Raw genomic sequence first — 12,148 nt, 5'->3', positions numbered from 1 at the left:
ATTTGTATCTTTAATTTTTTCAGCATAACATTCAGCAATGTTTTTATAGTTTTAATTGTATAGGTGCCTTGTATGTATTATGTTAAATTTATCCTTAACTAGTCCATGTTTTTGATACTATAGTACTATAGTAAATGGTGTGTGTGTATGTGCGTATTTTTTTTTTTTTTAGACAGAGCCTCACTCTGTCACCCAGACTGGAGTGCAGTGGTATAATCATAGCTCACTACAGCCTTGACCTCCTGAGCTCAAGCAGTCCTCCTGCCTCAGCCTCCCAAGTAGCTGGGATGACAGTGTGCACCACCATGCCCAGCTAATTTTTTTTTGGTCTTACTGTGTTGCCCAGGCTGGTCTCAAACTCCTGGACTCAAGTGATCTTCCCTTCTCAGCCTCTCAAAGTGCTGGAATTACAGGCATGAGCCACCGTGCCCAGCCAGAGGTATTGTTTTTGATACTATAGTAAATATTTTATTTAAATTTCCAGGTGGTCATTGCTAGTATGCAGAAAATATTTTTTTGCATTAACCTATGCTAAAGTCACTTACTATTTTGATTTGCCTTTCATAAAGATTCCTTAAATATTTCTACATACACAATCATGTCATCTGCAGGTAGACAGTTTTATTTCTTCTTTTCAATCTGTATGGTTTTCTTTGCCTTTTTCTTGCCTATTGTACTGGCTAGGACTTCCAGTGTAATGTTTACTAGAAATCCTGAAACTGGACATCCTTGCCTTATTTTCAGTCTGAGGAGAAAGCATTCAGTTGTTCATCATTAACAGATGATGTTAGCTGAAGGTTTTTCAGAGCTTGTGTACTCTACCAGGATGAAGAAGGTCCCTTCTATTTCCAGTTTGCTGAGAGTTTTAAAATTGTGAATGGGTGGTGAATTTTGTTAAATATTTTTCTGCATCTAGTAAGAGAATCATATATGGTTTTTCTCCTTTGTTCTGTTAATATGGTAGTTATATTGATTTTTTTAGTGTTAAACCAAGCTTGCATTCTTGGGATAAACCCCACGTAGTCATGATGCATTATCCTTGTTATGTATTGCTGAATTCAATTTGCCAAAAATTTAACTAAGGATGTTTGCATCTGTATTCAGTGAGGTATTCCTTTCAATGTCATTGTCTGAGCTCAGACAGTGACTAGAGAAGTCATCTTTCTTTATTTTTAGAATGAGTTTGTGTGTGTTCGTTATTATTTTTTCCTTAAATATTTGATAGAATTTACTGCTGAAGCCACCTCAGTCTGAAATTTTTTTGCAGGAAGTTTTAATTCATAATTAAATTTCCTTAGTAGATATAGGGCTTTTTTCTTTTCTTTTTTTTTTTTTTTTTTTTGAGACAGAGTGTCACAGTGTCTCCCGGGCTGGAGTGCAATGGCGCGATCTCAGCTCACTGCAACCTTTGCCTCCCGGGTTCAAGCAATTCTCCTGCCTCAACCTCCCAAGTAGCTGGGATTACAGGCGCCTACCACCATGCCCAGCTAATTTTTTGTATTTTCAGTAGAGACAGGGTTTCACTATGTTGGCCAGGCTGGCCCCAAACTCCCGAGATGAGGATAATTTTTTGTATTTTTAGTAGAGACGGGGTTTCACTATGTTGGCCAGGTTGATCTCAAACTCCTGACCTCGTAATTCACCCACCTCGGCCTCCCAAAGTGCTGGGATTACAAGCGTGAGCCACTGCGCCTGGCCTTCTTTCTATAGTTTCTTGAATCACTGTGGTTAATCTGTGGCATTCAACCAATTTGTCCATTTTATCTATGCCATTGAATTTATTTACATAATTATAATCTTTTTTTGTTTTAATGTCTGCAAGATCTGTGGTGATATCATCTCATTCATTCCTAATGTTGGTAACTTTTTCTTTTCCTGCTTGCTCTTATTGTTTGTTTGTTTTGAGACAGGCTCTCATTCTGTCACCCAGACCAGGCTGGAGTACAGTAGCAATCATAACTCACTCAGCCCCAAACTCCTGGTCTCAGGCAGTCCTCCTGCCTAGGCCTCTCAAATTGTTGGGATTACAGGCATGAGCCACTGTGTTCAGCCTCTTTTAACTCCTATATGTATTAGCCAGTTGAAGTGGCTTGCTTGAACGCAAGAGTTCTGGGCAACACAGCAAGACCTCATCTCTACAAATAATTTTAAAAGTTAGCTGGGGCATGGTGGTGCACACCTGTGGTCTCAGCTACTTGAGAGGCTGAGACAGGAGGATCACTTGAGCCCAGGCAGTCAAGGCTTTGGTGAGCCATGATCCCGCCACTGCACTCCGGCCCAGGTGACACTGTGAGACTCTGTCTCAAAAAAATAAAATAAAAAATAAACTGTAGAAAATCTGAGTAGCCCTATATATACTAAGGAAATTTAATTATCAATTAAATTGTCACCTGGGTAACAGAGTGAGCCCACATCTGAAGGGAAGGGGAGGGGAGGGGAAGGTCTTGTATTTATTATTTCCTTCCTTTTACTTTGTTTTACTTTGGTTTAATTTGGTTTACATTGGTTTAATTTGTTCTTCTTTTACTTTTTTTTTTACTGAATCATCATTATTGTTCTGCCACTCGAATCACTGCATTGCTGTTGCTAAATGACCAATAGACCAACAGATCCTTGTATAGAAACAAAAAAAGCCCTTGCTTTTCAATAGTACCAAAGGGAAACGTATAGTCAGAACTGCAAGAAAACTGCCTTGTGATCTGGCTTCTGTCACATTTTAGTTTACAATACAGGAGCATAAAGTAGCTACTCAACTACCTCGAAAATAAGAGAATCATTTACCTTTCTGTATATAACCTAATTAAAACCATGTCAGATCCAGCAAAACTGATTTTCATCTCTCCTCAGTAGATATAGGAGTATATATTAATATTTCTAATTCATGACTAGATAGGGGACTAAATTAAAATTTGCTACTCAGTTCTCAGTTGTAAGGCCCACAGTTGCACATGGGTAGGTGGGTAGTTGCACATGCACAGAGTTGGTGGTCACAACTCTGCTTTCTTGCCCTTCTCCTTAACATGGAGCTATTTAATCTTATTTATTTATTTATTTATTTAGAAATAGGGTCTGGCTCTGTCACGTTGGCTGGAGTGCAGTGGCACAATCATGGCTCACTGCAGCCTAGAACTCCTGGGCTCAAGTGATCTTCCCACCTTAGCCTCCCGAGTAGCTGGGACTATAGACACACACAACCACACTCTGCCAATTTTGAAATTTTTTGTAGAAATGAGGTCTCCCTATGTTGCCCAGGCTGGTCTTGAACTCCTGGCCTCAAGCAGTCCTCCCACCTCAGCCTCCCAAGTGCTAGGATTACAGGCAAGAGCCACAGCGCCAGGCTGGAACTATGTAAGATAGCACTTAGCCCTGCATGTACGTGTTACTAACAATGGTTGTGTAGATCACTCCTCCAAAGGGAGAGTCTCTCTAGATGGGTTTTTGCCCCAGTTAAGCAATAGCTTCCTCCAAACGGTGCTCACCTATCCATTGACTGGGATATTTGAAGACAAAGTGAGTCTTCACTCACCGTCACCATTCCCCACGTCCCCTTTCCCTGGGAGCACACACACTTAGGAGGGCAGTGCTGCTTCCTCCACAGCAGTGACAGCCGGCCAGGATTTGTGAAATGTCTCTCAAGGAAATGTGCTCTCTTCCATGCTCAGAGATGCCACGTGGTCACAGTGCAGTCTTCATGCAGTTGTAGCTTAGACTTCCAGATTCAAAGGTCAGAAACCAGCTTGGAATTTTCCTGATCCTAACTCAAAGCTGGCATAAGCCAAAGTTTAAATCCAACAAGTTCCAAAGGAAATCAGATTAAACACGTGCTGCTTGGTCATGCAAGGACCCTGGAGTAGAGAAGTAGGTATTGCCGTCTTGGTCATGAAAGCCACAACATCACCTGCAAGAGGACAGGCACTTGGTTCTGTTCACTGCTGTGCCCTCAACTCCTGGAATAGGACCTGGTGCAGAGTGTGATCAGAAAATATTTATTGAGTGTCAGGTACAGTGGCTCATGCCTGTAATCCTAACACATTGGAAGACCAAGGTGGGAGGATCACTTGAGCCCAGGAGTTTGAGACCAGCCTGGGTGACACAGGGAGACCCTATCTCTATAAAAAATACACTTAAAAAAAAAATTGGGCCGGGCGCAATGGCTCATGCCTGTAATCCCAGCTCTTTGGGAAAATGAAGCGGATGGATCATCTGAGGTCAGGAGTTCGAGACCAGCCTGGCCAACATGGTGAAACATCTCTACTAAAAATACAAAAATTAGTCAGGCGTGGTGGCGGGCACCTGTAATCCCAGCTACTCGGGAGGCTGGGGCAGGAGAATCACTTGAACCCAAGAGGTGGAGGTTGCAGTGAGGTGAGATTGCACCACTGCACTCCAGCCTGGGCGACAGAGCGAGACTTGGTCTACACCCTTTGTAATCTAAAACATTCTCTACCAATACCTCAATCCATGAATTATTGCTTTATTGATACATTCTAGTATTCAGTTGTGATTTTAATATGCTATTTTGGTACTTTCTGCTTTCAGTTTTCATTGCTATGGCTATTGCCTTAAACACAAACAAAAAACTAAAACAATTTTACAACCATCCAAAAGAGGCTTGGAAACTGTTTTTTGGCTAGATATCCATAGCACAATTTAATTCAGTAAACATAAACAGTTAAAATTATTCCAGTACACAACCATGTTTTAAAAAAGAGATTACACCCAATTTTGGCAACAACACCCAGGAAATAAGCATTCTTTTACATTTGGTTCAAACTTTCTGAATGGCAGTTGTGCAACACTTGTTATGAAAAGCTTTAGAATATTATAAACATGTTAATCCCGTATTTCCATTTCTGTGAATTCATCCAAAAGAAATAACCATGGATATGGGTAGAGACAGAGCCATATGGAATGCATACCGCAGTGGTGAACACATGGCCCAGCTCTGCCGTCAAGGAGAAGGTGAGAACATGGGGGAAGATTTTATCGAAGTTTCTTTTCTGGGGCATGTGCTCAGGTTAAATACCTGCTCTGTATTTCTAGCTTCTGACCCCTACCCCTGGCCAGCTCTGTTACTCTAGTACACTGCTAGGCAGGCAGAGTATGGCCAAAGTATTCACAATAGCGCATCACTAAATCAACTGGGATCCACACAATGGCATATACTAATGCATCATTAAAAATCACATTGTAAAAGATTTAGTAACAGAAAAAAATGTACTGTATATGATACATTTTTAAAATGTTACTTATGCCAGTCACAATAAAAGACAAATACTGTCTCATTACACTTATATGGGATAGAGTAGTCAATATTATAGAGACAGAAGGTAGAAATGGGTCTGGGTGGAAATTAGAGTGAGATGTTCTTAGCGTTTCAGTTTTATAAGATGAAAAAAGTAATGGAGTCAGATGGCAGTGGTGGTTGCATGACATTATGAATGTACACAATTAAAAATGAGTAAGATGGCACACCATCTCACACCAGTCAAAATGGCTATTACTAAAAAGTCAAAAAAATAACAGATGCTGGGGAGCTTGTAGAGAAAAGGGAATGCTTATACACTGCTAGTGGCAGTGTAAGTTAGACCAGCCACTGTGACAATTCCTCAAAGAACTTAGAACTATCATTTGACCCAGCAATCCCATTACTGGGTATATACCCAAAGGAATATAAATTGTTCTGCCTTAAAGATATATGCATGTGATTGTTCATTGCAGCACTCTTTATAATAACAAAGACATAGAATCAACCTAAATGCTCATCAACAGTAGACTGGATAAAATGTGGTTCATATACACCATGGAATACTATGCAGCCATAAAAAAGAACGAGATTATTTCCTTTGCAGGAACATGAATGGAGCTGGAGGCCATCATCCTTAGTAAACTAACACAGGAGCAGAAAACCAAATACCACATGTTCTCACTTATAAGTGGGAGCTAAATGATGGGAACACATGGACACAAAGAGGGGAACAACAGACACTGAAGCCTCCTTGAGGGAGGAGGGTAAGAGGAAGAAGATCAGAAAAGATAACTACCAGGTACTATGGTAGCTTAGTACCTGGGTGATGAAATAATCTGTACACCCAGCCCCCATGACACAAGTTTACCTATGTAACAAACCTGCACATGTATCCCTGAAACAAAGTTTTTTAAAAAGTTATTTTTTATATATATATATATATTTTTTTTTTTTTTTTTTTTTTTTGAGACGGAGTTTTGCTCTTGTTGCCCAGGCTGGAGTGCAGTGGCGCAGTCTCTGCTCACCACAACCTCCGCCTCCCAGGTTCAAGCGATTCCCCTGCCTCAGCCTCCCTAGTAGCTGGGATTACAGGCTTGTGCCACCACGCCTGGCTAATTTTGTGTTTTTAGTAGAGACGGGGTTTCTCCATGTTGGTCAGGCTGGTCTCGAACTCTTGACCTCAGGTGATCCGTCCACCTCGGCCTCCCAAAGTGCTAGGATTACAGGCATGAGCCACTGCGCCCAGCAAAAAGTTATTTAATATTAATGGGACAATACTCATTGCAAGAATCCAGACTTCAATTGCTAGCATAAGTAAATGACAGGCAGGAGATATTGAAAATGCAATCTTATAGACATTCAAGGAGAGGATGCAGGACATTTCTGTGTCATAAATGTACTATGGAAAATAAAAATGAGAAAAATGGAAATAAAATACAAGAAAAGGTTATGATGATAAATTTCATATTATTTTACCACAATAAAAAATATTTTAATAAATTATAAATGGTGTGATATGTTTTGGCTGTGTTCCACCCAAATCTCATCTTGAATTATAGCTCCCACAATTCACACGTGTTGTGGCTGGGACCCTGTGGGAGATAATTGAATCATGGGGGCAGTTTCCCCCATACTGTTCTCTTGGTGGTGAGTAAGTCTCATGAGATCTGATGGTTTGATAAGGGGTTTCCTCTTTTGCCTGGCTTATTCTGTCTTGACTGCCACCATGTAAGATGTGCCTTTTGCCTTCCACCATGATGGTGAGGCCTCCCAGCCACGTGGAACTGTGAGTCCATTAAACCTTTTTCTTTACAAATTACCCAGTCTCGAGTATGTCTTTATCAGCAGTGAGAGAATAGACTAATATGAGTGTGATCTAATTACCATAAAGGGAGAATGAGGACTGTTGACACCAAAATATGAGATTGGGATTACAGCTCATTTTTATTTTCTTTTTCTGTTTATCTTTCCAGTTTTCTATGATGAATGTTTCATAATCAGAAAACAAAATTAAATGTTTCCAGCCCCACAAAAAATAACCAGTTTTTTACTTTTTTTTTTTTTTTCGAGATGAAGTCTCACTTTATCTCTTGGGCTAAAGTGCATTGGCACAATCACGACTCACTGCAACCTCCGCCTCCCAGGCTGAAGTGATCCTCCCACCTCAGCCTCCTGAGTAGCTGAGACTGCAGGAATGCACCACCATGCCAGGCTAGTTTTTTTTTTTTTTTATCTTTTTTGGTAGAGACGGTGTTTCAACATGTTGCCCAGGCTGGTCTCAAACTCCTGGACTCAAGCAGTTCACCTGCCTCAGCCTCCCAAAGTGTTGGGATTACAGGCATGAGCCACCGTGCCCAGCCATTTACTTTTAATCTTAGTAATTTATACAGAACCAGTTGTCTGGTGTTGTGGTCTCTCCCTGCTCTGAGTTGACTGGATGGTTGTGTAGATTGGCCTTGGGCACACTGGGTGGAGCCCAGAGCAAGGTGAACCACCTGGAGGCTTCCCTGCCTCAATCCTGCAGCAGGCACAGGCACAGGACTTTGTTGACAGTGAAAAAGTGCTTGTTGCAGACAGCCTGAACAGACGCAGACTCGGGGAAGTGACAGTTACATGCGCAAGGAGACCTGAAGGAATCTGTAAGTATCACCAGCTAACAAGCGACACAGCTCTACCTGTACATCCTACTTCAGTGCCTTAATATAAAGAAAACAAATATTTCACAATCAAATAATTTGCTGCAATGTAAAGAAATCTGTGAAAATTTGTATACTATGTGGAATCTACATGTCCCCAGAGATGAGACTGGAAAGACAGTTATCATGAAACCAGTCTTTGGCCTTTGGCGGTTTCCAGTTTTTGCCACACTTTCAAACGAGTCCACGTGAGCCAGCCGCAGCCATTTCAGGATCATGTGAAAGGGATCATCATCCCTGGACTCTAGGAAATTGAGGTGTGGGAAAGGTAAAGGAACTGGCCCTAGGGTGTTGTATGCAAGTTGGAAGCAAAGAGACAGCTAAGACCACATCTCCTGACTCCCAGTCCAAGGCACTTTTAATGCCCTACAATGCCTAGAAGGAAAGGTGGTAAGAAATCATAGGAAAAAGCCTAAGAGCTAAGCTAAAGCAAAGAGGCTGGGAGCACTGACTCGTGCCTGTAATCCTGGCATTTTAGGAGGCAAGGCAGGAGGACGGCTTGAGCCTAGGAGTTTGAGGCTACAGAGAGCCATGATCACACTGCTGAACTCCAGCATGGGCAACAGAACAAGACCCCAACTCAAAAAAAAAAAAAAAAAGTAAAAAGGAATACTCTATTGGGATAATGATAAGGGTAATTTTCCCATTTCCTCAGCCCTCTAAAGATGTGTTCTACAAGATGGGGGGCAGAGGCACATACCCCAGGATGAGACGGTTTACTAGGAGGTAAAATCTATGGTTCATTTTGTCGCAAAAGAGGGAGAATGGCCTGGTACCCTCACATCGTAGTACATTAGACAGCCATGGATCAGGAATGATCCATGTGGTGCCCTGAATTGGGTGTGAGGGCACCATAGTGAGAAGGATGTAGGGCCCACATGCGTTAGTTTGCACAGACAAGTGCAATTAACAAGTACCTAATTAACATGATTTTTTTTTTTTTTTTTGTGAGACAGAGTCTCACTCTGTTGCCCAGGCTGGAGTGCAGTGGCGCGATCTCAGCTCACTGCAAGCTCCGCCTCCCGGGTTCAAACGATTCTCCTGCCTCAGCATCCCAAGTAGCTGGGACTACAGGCACCCGCCACCGCACACAGCTAATTTTGTTTTTGTATTTTTAGTAGAGACGGGGTTTCACCGTGTTAGCTAGGATGGTCTTGATCTCCTGACCTCGTGATCCGCCTGCCTCAGCGTCCCAAAGTGCTGGGATTACAGGCGTGAGCCACCGCGACCAGCCAATATGAATTATCTTACACAGCTTTACTAAACAAACCCTTAGTCAAGTGCAAGGTAAACATAATGGCAATATAATTGATTCTAACAAGAAGGAACCAAACAAACAAACAAAAAAAAACACTTTTTGTAGATAGAGTCTTGCTCTGTTGCCCAGGCTGGAGTGCAGTGGCATAATCACAGCTCACTGTGGCCACAAACTCCTGAGTTCAAGCTATCCTCCCACCTCAACCTCTCAAGTAGCTGGGACCACAGGCACACACTACCACGCTTGGCTAATTTTTAAATATTTTGTGGAGAGGGGGGTGTCCCTACCTTGCCCAGGCTGGTCTTAAGCAATCCTCCCGCCTTAACCTCCCAAAGTGTTGAGATTACAGGCGTGAGCCACCACACTCAGCCAAAAACTTTTTTTTTTGGTGGGGGGGCAGGGACGGGGTTTCCTCTGTTGCCCAGGCTGGAGTGCAGTGGCACAATCTTGGATCACTGCAGCCTCGAACTCCCTGGGCTCAAGTGATCCTCCCACCTCAGCCTCCCAAGTAGCTGGGACTAAAGGCACATGCCACTATGCCTGGCTAATTTTTGTATTTTTTGTAGAGACAGGGTCTGGCCATGTTGCCCACACTGGTCTTGAACTCCTGGGCTCAGGTGATCCACCCGCCTCAGCCTCCCAAAGTGCTGGGATTACAGGCATGGGCCACTACGCTCAACCAAAAATAATTTTTTGATTATCAAGAACATTTGAAATATAAAATTATATCCTGTATTTTTTGTTTTGTTAATTGAGACAGGGTCTTGCTCTGTGGCCCAGGCTGGGGTGCAGTGGTGCAATCATAGCTCACTGCAGCCTCGCACTCCTGGGCTCCAAGGATCCTCCTGCCTCAGCCTCTCAAGTAGCTGGGACTACAGGAGTGCACCACCATGTCTAGCTAACTTTAATTATTTTGCTTTTGTAGAGACAGGATCTGGCTATGTTGACCAGCCTGGTTTCCAACTCCTGGCCTCAAGCAATCCTCCTGCCTCAGCTTCCCAAAGTGTTGGGATGATAGGCATGAGCCACTGTGCCTTCCAATCCTGTTTTGTGTTTTGTTTTGTTTTGTTTTGTTTTGTTTTGTTTTGTTTTGTTTTGTTTTGTTGAGACAGGGTTTCACCACGTTGCCCAGGCTGGTCTCGAACTCCTGGACTCAAGCAATCCTCCCACCTCGGCCTCCCAAAGTACTAGGATTACAGGCGTGAGCCACCATTCCCAGCCAATCCTCTGTTTTTAATAGTGAACTCACCCTGGTGAATAATATAACTTAAGATGTTAGCTAATCATAGTAGTGTGTATGTATAATTTAAAACTATACATATATTAAGACAGTGCTCAAAAAGCAATCACACTACAAAGGCTAAGCAATCAAAAAAGCTTGGAGAAGACACACAAATGACCAACAGTTGTATGAAAAATGCTCAGCATCACTCATCATCAGCAAAATGCAAAGCAAAACTACAATGATATATTGCACCCCAGTTACAATGGCTATTGTCAAAAAGACAAAAAATAACAAATCTTGGTGAGGATACAGGGAAAGGGGATATACACTGTTGGTGAGAATGTGAGTTAATACAGCCATGGAAAACTATATGAAAGTACCTCAAAAAACTACAAATCAAAACTACCTTTGATCTAGCAAGCCCACTGCTAGGTATATATCCAAAAGAAATCAGCATTTCAAGGCCGGGCGCGGTGGCTCACGCTTGTAATCCCAGCACTTTGGGAGGCCGAGGCGGGCGGATCACGAGGTCAGGAGATCGAGGCCATCCTGGCTAACACAGTGAAACCCCGTCTCTACTAAAAAATACAAAAAAAATTAGCCGGGCGTGGTGGCGGGCGCCTGTAGTCCCAGCTACTCGGAGAGGCTGAGGCAGGAGAATGGCGTGAACCCGGGAGGCGGAGCTTGCAGTGAGCCGAGATTGCGCCACTGCACTCCAGCCTGGGTGACAGAGCGAGACTCCGTCTCAAAAAAAAAAAAAAGAAATCAGCATTTCAAAGAGGTACCTGTAGTTACATGTTTATTGGAGCATGATTCACACAGCAGCCAAAACATCAACCCCAGTGCCTATCAACGAATGAATGGATAAAGAAAATATGGTATGTATACATGATGGACTATTATTCGGCCATAAAAAAGGATGAAATCCTGTCATTTGCAGCAACATGAATGGACCTGGAGGACATTATGTGAAATGAAATAAGCCAGGCACAGAAAGACAAATACCACATGATCTCTCTAATATGTGGGAAACTTAAACAGTTGATCTCATGGAGTTAGAGAAAAGAATGGTGGTTCCTAGCCGGGTGCGGTGGCTCGTGCCTGTAATCCCAGCACTTTGGGAGACTGAGGTGGGCGGATCACAAGGTCAGGTGATAGAGACCATCCTGGCTAACATGGTGAAGCCCCGCGTCTACTGAAAATACAAAAAATCAGCTGGGCGTGGTGGCAGGCGCCTGCAGTCCCAGCTACTCAGGAGGCTGAGGCAGGAGAATGGCGTGAACCCAGGAGGCGGAGCTTGCAGTGAGTGGAGATTGCACCACTGCACTCCAGCCTGGGCGACAGAGCAAGACTCGGTCTCAAAAAAAAAAAAAAAAAAAAAGCCGGGCGCGGTGGCTCACGCTTGTAATCCCAGCACTTTGGGAGGCCGAGGCGGGCGGATCACGAGGTCAGGAGATCGAGACCATGGTGAAACCCTGTCTCTACTAAAAATACAAAAAATTAGCCCTGCGTGGTGGCGGGCGCGCCTGTAGTCCCAGCTACTCGGAGAGGCTGAGGCAGGAGAATGGCGTGAACCCGGGAGGCGGAGCTTGCAGTGAGCCGAGATTGCGCCACTGCACTCCAGCCTGGGCGACAGAGCAAGACTCCATCTCAAAACAAACAAACAAACAAAAAAGAATGGTGGTTCCCAGAAGCTGGGAAGGGTAGAGGAAAGGAAAGGG

General features: G+C 43.3%; 2 protein-coding genes across 17 annotated transcripts in view; one reads left to right on the top strand and one right to left on the bottom strand.

Moving 5' to 3' along the window:
* Window positions 1-12,148, top strand: part of LOC129480807 (transmembrane protein 78-like) — a 107,485-nt gene that overhangs the window by 15,539 nt on the left and 79,798 nt on the right. The window contains exons 3-5 of one of the 15 annotated variants that reach the window (XR_010120508.1): window positions 347-439; window positions 4,873-4,962; window positions 5,853-6,701. The exons of 9 other annotated variants lie outside the window; for them this stretch is intronic. The gene's annotated coding sequence lies outside the window, so the exon portion shown is untranslated. Of the gene's footprint in view, window positions 1-346; window positions 440-4,872; window positions 7,888-12,148 lie in introns of those variants that run through there. 5 more of the 15 variants (XR_010120512.1, XR_010120514.1, XR_010120509.1 and 2 more) reach the window with 5 other exon arrangements.
* CCNY (cyclin Y) overlaps window positions 1-12,148 on the bottom strand; it is a 299,400-nt gene that overhangs the window by 234,128 nt on the left and 53,124 nt on the right. The window lies entirely within an intron of this gene.

Source organism: Symphalangus syndactylus, chromosome 4 (assembly GCF_028878055.3).
Source record: "Symphalangus syndactylus isolate Jambi chromosome 4, NHGRI_mSymSyn1-v2.1_pri, whole genome shotgun sequence".
NCBI lineage: Eukaryota > Metazoa > Chordata > Mammalia > Primates > Hylobatidae > Symphalangus > Symphalangus syndactylus.
Note: the sequence above shows the minus strand (reverse complement) of the source record. Positions and strands in the feature narration are given on the sequence as shown.